This window comes from Petromyzon marinus, chromosome 26 (assembly GCF_048934315.1).
Source record: "Petromyzon marinus isolate PM22_M1 ecotype Great Lakes invasive population chromosome 26, UKy_Petmar_22M1.pri1.0, whole genome shotgun sequence".
In the NCBI taxonomy this organism is placed as follows: domain Eukaryota; kingdom Metazoa; phylum Chordata; class Hyperoartia; order Petromyzontiformes; family Petromyzontidae; genus Petromyzon; species Petromyzon marinus.
Genome location: NC_133692.1, coordinates 1560139 through 1564751, shown reverse-complemented (window position 1 = coordinate 1564751; position 4613 = coordinate 1560139). Strand labels below are relative to the sequence as shown.

The 4613-nt window shown below is 48.0% G+C and overlaps 1 non-coding gene across 1 annotated transcript; it reads left to right on the top strand.

Annotated features, from left to right (window-relative positions):
• The first annotated feature begins 2771 nt into the window (after positions 1–2771).
• Positions 2772–2919, top strand: LOC116946365 (U12 minor spliceosomal RNA). The gene has a single exon (XR_004403526.1). It is a non-coding gene; the product is annotated as a U12 minor spliceosomal RNA (small nuclear RNA).
• Positions 2920–4613: the final 1694 nt, after the last annotated feature.

Genomic DNA, 4613 nt, shown 5'->3' with positions numbered 1-4613 from the left:
CAAACCAGCCATGATCAATCCGCTGCTGGATGAAGGCCTCCCCCCTCAAAAGCCATCGTCAGCCACGAAAACTCGGCCCTGCGATTCAACGCTTTGCCAGGCGCCTGCACTCGAGATAATTTCGGCGCTTCGTCTTCCGCGGTGGACGTTCCTCTGCCTGGAGCGTCCCCCACCTCTCCTTTGGCTGACACTCAGTTCTCAGTCTCGCCCACTGGACATCGTCACCCCTCCTGCCCAAGCACATTTTTAGTTTTTTTTTAACAGAGACCATTGGAGGTTGAGTCGACCTAAGGGATGCCCAGGACCATTTAATTTTAACAGAGACCATCATACCTGTGACCTGCTTGAGTCATCTATTCCACGTGTTCCTCTTTCTGCCTCTTCAATTCGAAATGGGCGTCTCTCCCGGGTGATTCTTCACGCAGTTTTGAACTTTCATTTAAACATTTTTGATTGAGTGTCCATTCTTATGACCAATCTTACCACGCATTAATGAAAGCTGTCTTCTTAGACACAATGAACTACAATGTCCTACACCTCCATTCAACCACAGCTTGGCTTTCGAGACGTAATCGTCAGCACATGTTTTGGGTATGCAAATTATGGACTAGATTCGCTATTGTGGGTCTCTTGTAATGAATATTGCTGCAGGACATGTTGACTGCTCTACAGGAATAACACACCGTGGCATCATCAACGCTTGCTGCTCTGGAGATCCATTGGCGACACGTACAGTAAAACAAGAGCACTCCAGCTGACCTGAACAAAGACAAAGATCCCCCGTATAGCCTTAACAGACTGTTGGGGCAAGTGCTGTTAGCAAGCACCTATGAAGGCCAGAACGGCACACGAGGGTGTGGTTGGCCAGCATCCCTAAGTGGCGATGTTTACACCACACAGGTACTCACTTGAGGCTAAGTCGACCTAGGGGAGGCCCAGGACCGATTTAGATAATCGCCACTGATGTTGACCGTGAGCGGAAGTGAACTCGGGTCACCGGGTTCGTAGCGCAGCGCACTAACCGCTACACCACCGCTCCACACAGACAAAGAATATGATTATTGTAGGCTCCTTTAACATCATCATCCCAACAGCAGCTCCAGCCACGATCGACTACCAACGAGATAAATCGCCAAGGAAGCAATCGAGGAGACGCTAATTGTTCAGAATAATAGTCCCAAGTTTTCCGCCGTGGTCATTGAATGAGGCTACAATTGTCAACATATCTCGGTGCCGTACCTGACCGGTCTCGTCTCTGCGTTGTCTCTACTTACAGGTGTGTTTCTGGTGAGATCCACATCGCCGCGCAAGCACTAAGTTACACATTGCGCCGCTGAACTGGTTGTGTGTGCACGCTACTTTTACCATTAGTTTAATCACACGCAAAGCCAATTAGGCCCAGTTATCTTAAGCGTTATGTTAAAGACTCTTGTTTATGACCGCTTGATTGTGTGGCGAGGGTGGGGAGGGGCGGACAAATGGTTATCTGGATACACTATGAACCTGGAAATCTGAGTTACATTCCGTGGCCACGGCTAACATCAGTGGCGAGTGATGTCTGAACTGGTCCTGAGTGGTCCCCCCATCTGTCTCCACCCTTACCAACCCTCACCGAATGACCAGTGCGGTGAAGTATGTCCAAGCAACCCTGATGAGCGGTGAGGAATTCATCCAGCAGTGGATTGAAAATGCGTGCGAGTTATTACGTTGTGCTGCGCTAGGAACTTAGCGACCCGAGTTCGATTCCCACTCACGGCCATCACCAGTGACGATTATCTGGACCGGTTCTGGTGCGGTGTGTCAACATCCCGCATCTCCGATTAGCACGGTTGGCGACATACGGTGCGAAAGAAGTTCAACGTAAAAACATCGCCACCGGGGAGACAAAGGCGGTCGGGCGTGGTGCTGGCCTCCCATCCCCACGTGGTGCGCTACTCGCTAACAGCACTTGCTGCAGCGATTGTGAAGGCTATAAGGGGAGAATCTTTGTCTTTGTGGGAATAGGGGCCGTCCATAAATGACGTCACGCACCTAGGAGGGGGAGGGGTCAGACATTTGTGACGATGTGTGACGAGGAGGGGGGGGGGAGTTTGAGAAATGTGACGTCACATCAAAATGCGCAACTTTAAATAAATATAGACAACACGTTATACTTAATTAAATATACTTTTTTAATAAATGTTTTCTCCTACAACATCAGAGTGGGGGGGGGGGGGTCAAAAATCGTCCAAAGTCGCGTGACGTCATTTATGGACGGCCCCACAGGGCCATGCATTTACAAACGTATGGACCGACTGTACACTTGTTAACTGATACATTGTCAATATTTTAACACTTAGACTGTTTCACAGTGACTGGGAAATAACGCCCGATGATGACATAATAGACAAAATACCAATATTTAGAATTTAAGTTGCATTCATGTAAGGTATATATTGATATCTGTGCACGCAATGAGACGATGGTTTTATTGAAGTCGACTGCGATTACCCAAAGTTGCCACTAAGCGGCGCATAAACTTCCATTGCGAACAGTATAAATTATGTTAATGTAGTCAGCGACGTCACACCTCGCGTAAATTGATATTCTCAAACAGATTAGGCACTCGGCACATATATAAATCTATCTTTATAAAACATTAAATTGTAATTAATTAAAATATCAAATAAAACCATATCTAGACGACACATTAAAAAAACACATTCTGGGTACCCATGACGTTTAGACACAGGCTGTGCCTATAGATGACGAACGCCGTGCTGTTCAACCTTATGCCTTAAACTAATGAGTAAGGAAAATAACGGTTCGGGGTGACGCCCGAATCCTCACTCGGATGTGAGAAGAATTTTTGCACGGGTACAGGTCGCCCGCGGGTGACTCGTTTACTTTGCGAGATGCCTGTTGAGCGCGATCTGCCCGTACCCCATACACTAAGAAAAGTAAGAATACAACGTTTTGGTAGCTCAGCTTTACGATTGTAGACGTTAGTTGACCTTTGCGCGGCACCGAGTTTTGTTATCCATTGCCAGGTTGGGTAATTTACTCACAAACACTCTTCCAAGTTGTCTGACCCAAGGTGGAAGAGGAGGCCAAGTACGCTCCAAAGCTCCCTGGAGCTGAAGCCCCCCCCTGTCGGCCAGTACTCATTGAAGACATTGCAGGGCTGCACCTTTGCCTTTCAATGTAGTTTGTGGAGTGTTGGCGAAGTGGTTAGTCCACTTTGCTAGGTCGAATTCCGCCCGTTTCGCTGGTGATTCCACCCAGCATCATCGGGCGTGTTCAAGTTGTACATGTGTAGAGTAGGAGTTAATGACGTCACGCTCGCCCTCCGGTACGATGACGTCACGTATGGTGACGTCATGGACAGGGGGCGGGGCGGTGACATGTCCCCCTGGGATGTTTAGGTTGGGACCGGTGACGTGTTCGTGGTCGTTGCGAGGAGCCAGGGACGTGTGAAGTTGGAAGTTGGGACCCAGGGTAGGGGGAAATTGGCACCAGGCTCGGGTAGCCTGCGGGTGTGCTAGGGACCTCCCCAGTACCCTTACCCTGGGGTGTGGAGCGTAGGCAGTGAGGGGGCAGTACACGGAGTCGTGTCCGAACAGAAGTCTTTAATAAAACAGCTGGCGCAAGCCAGCTGTTTTATTAAATATTTGTGGATTGTACTCTCCAACACCACCGGTTGGGCGCCTTAAGTCGTCACTGTTTTGTTTACGTGGTGGAGGGTTACGACACGTTATATTTACGCGATCTAACCCAAAAAAAACTTGTATCATTAATATCGGTCGCGAAAGCTTGCTACGTGTTAAATCTAATAATGGTGAGTCTCCGTGCTGCGTGAAGGCTGTCCACCTTTGTAGGCGATGTATACAATGTAATACAATGACAAATCAGTCAGGTTTGCTATCATTATTGTTATTTTTCCCTTTCAGATGTTTTCGTACTGAAATTGTAGACCAGCTATTGTGAATTACCCGATTGTCGACTTCACTCCTGATAGGACAAGTTTGAGCTTTCACCACACCAGCTGGCGCCCCCTGTTGGATTTTTGAAGTCAACGCTTAATAACGCGAGCAAATAAAGCTCCAGGATTTGTATGGCGCTTAAATGGCACAGTATCTGAAAGTGCTCTACATCAAAATAAAAACGGCGCATCACCGTTCACCAGGAAAACAGAAACGAAAAAATTCCCACACAAAATGTCCAATGCGTCCGTTGGCACCCATCCCAATTCCTGAATAAAATTCCCCATCGTCACGATCCTAAATGGACTCAGCCCTGCCGACATCTGCCCTCACCTCAACTCACCTCCACGCAAAGCGCCCAGTGAAGCCTCTCTCAGTGAGAGGTCGCTCACTCTCCTCTGCTGTCCCCCATTCTGAAACTCCCTCCCCTCAATTATCCATCCTGTGTGGAATCCCTTAACCCCTGTTAAAAATCCCGTGCTCAATATCTTAATTTTCGCCTGCCTATGACTGCTTCTTTATCATCCGTTTGTTAATCCTCTTCATCCCCTATGGGACAGAAGGCCGCAATTAGTTCCCTCCACTTCCTCAACTTCTTCCTGATCTTTCGTACGCACAATAAAAAAATATATACACCGTTCAAACGCAAAA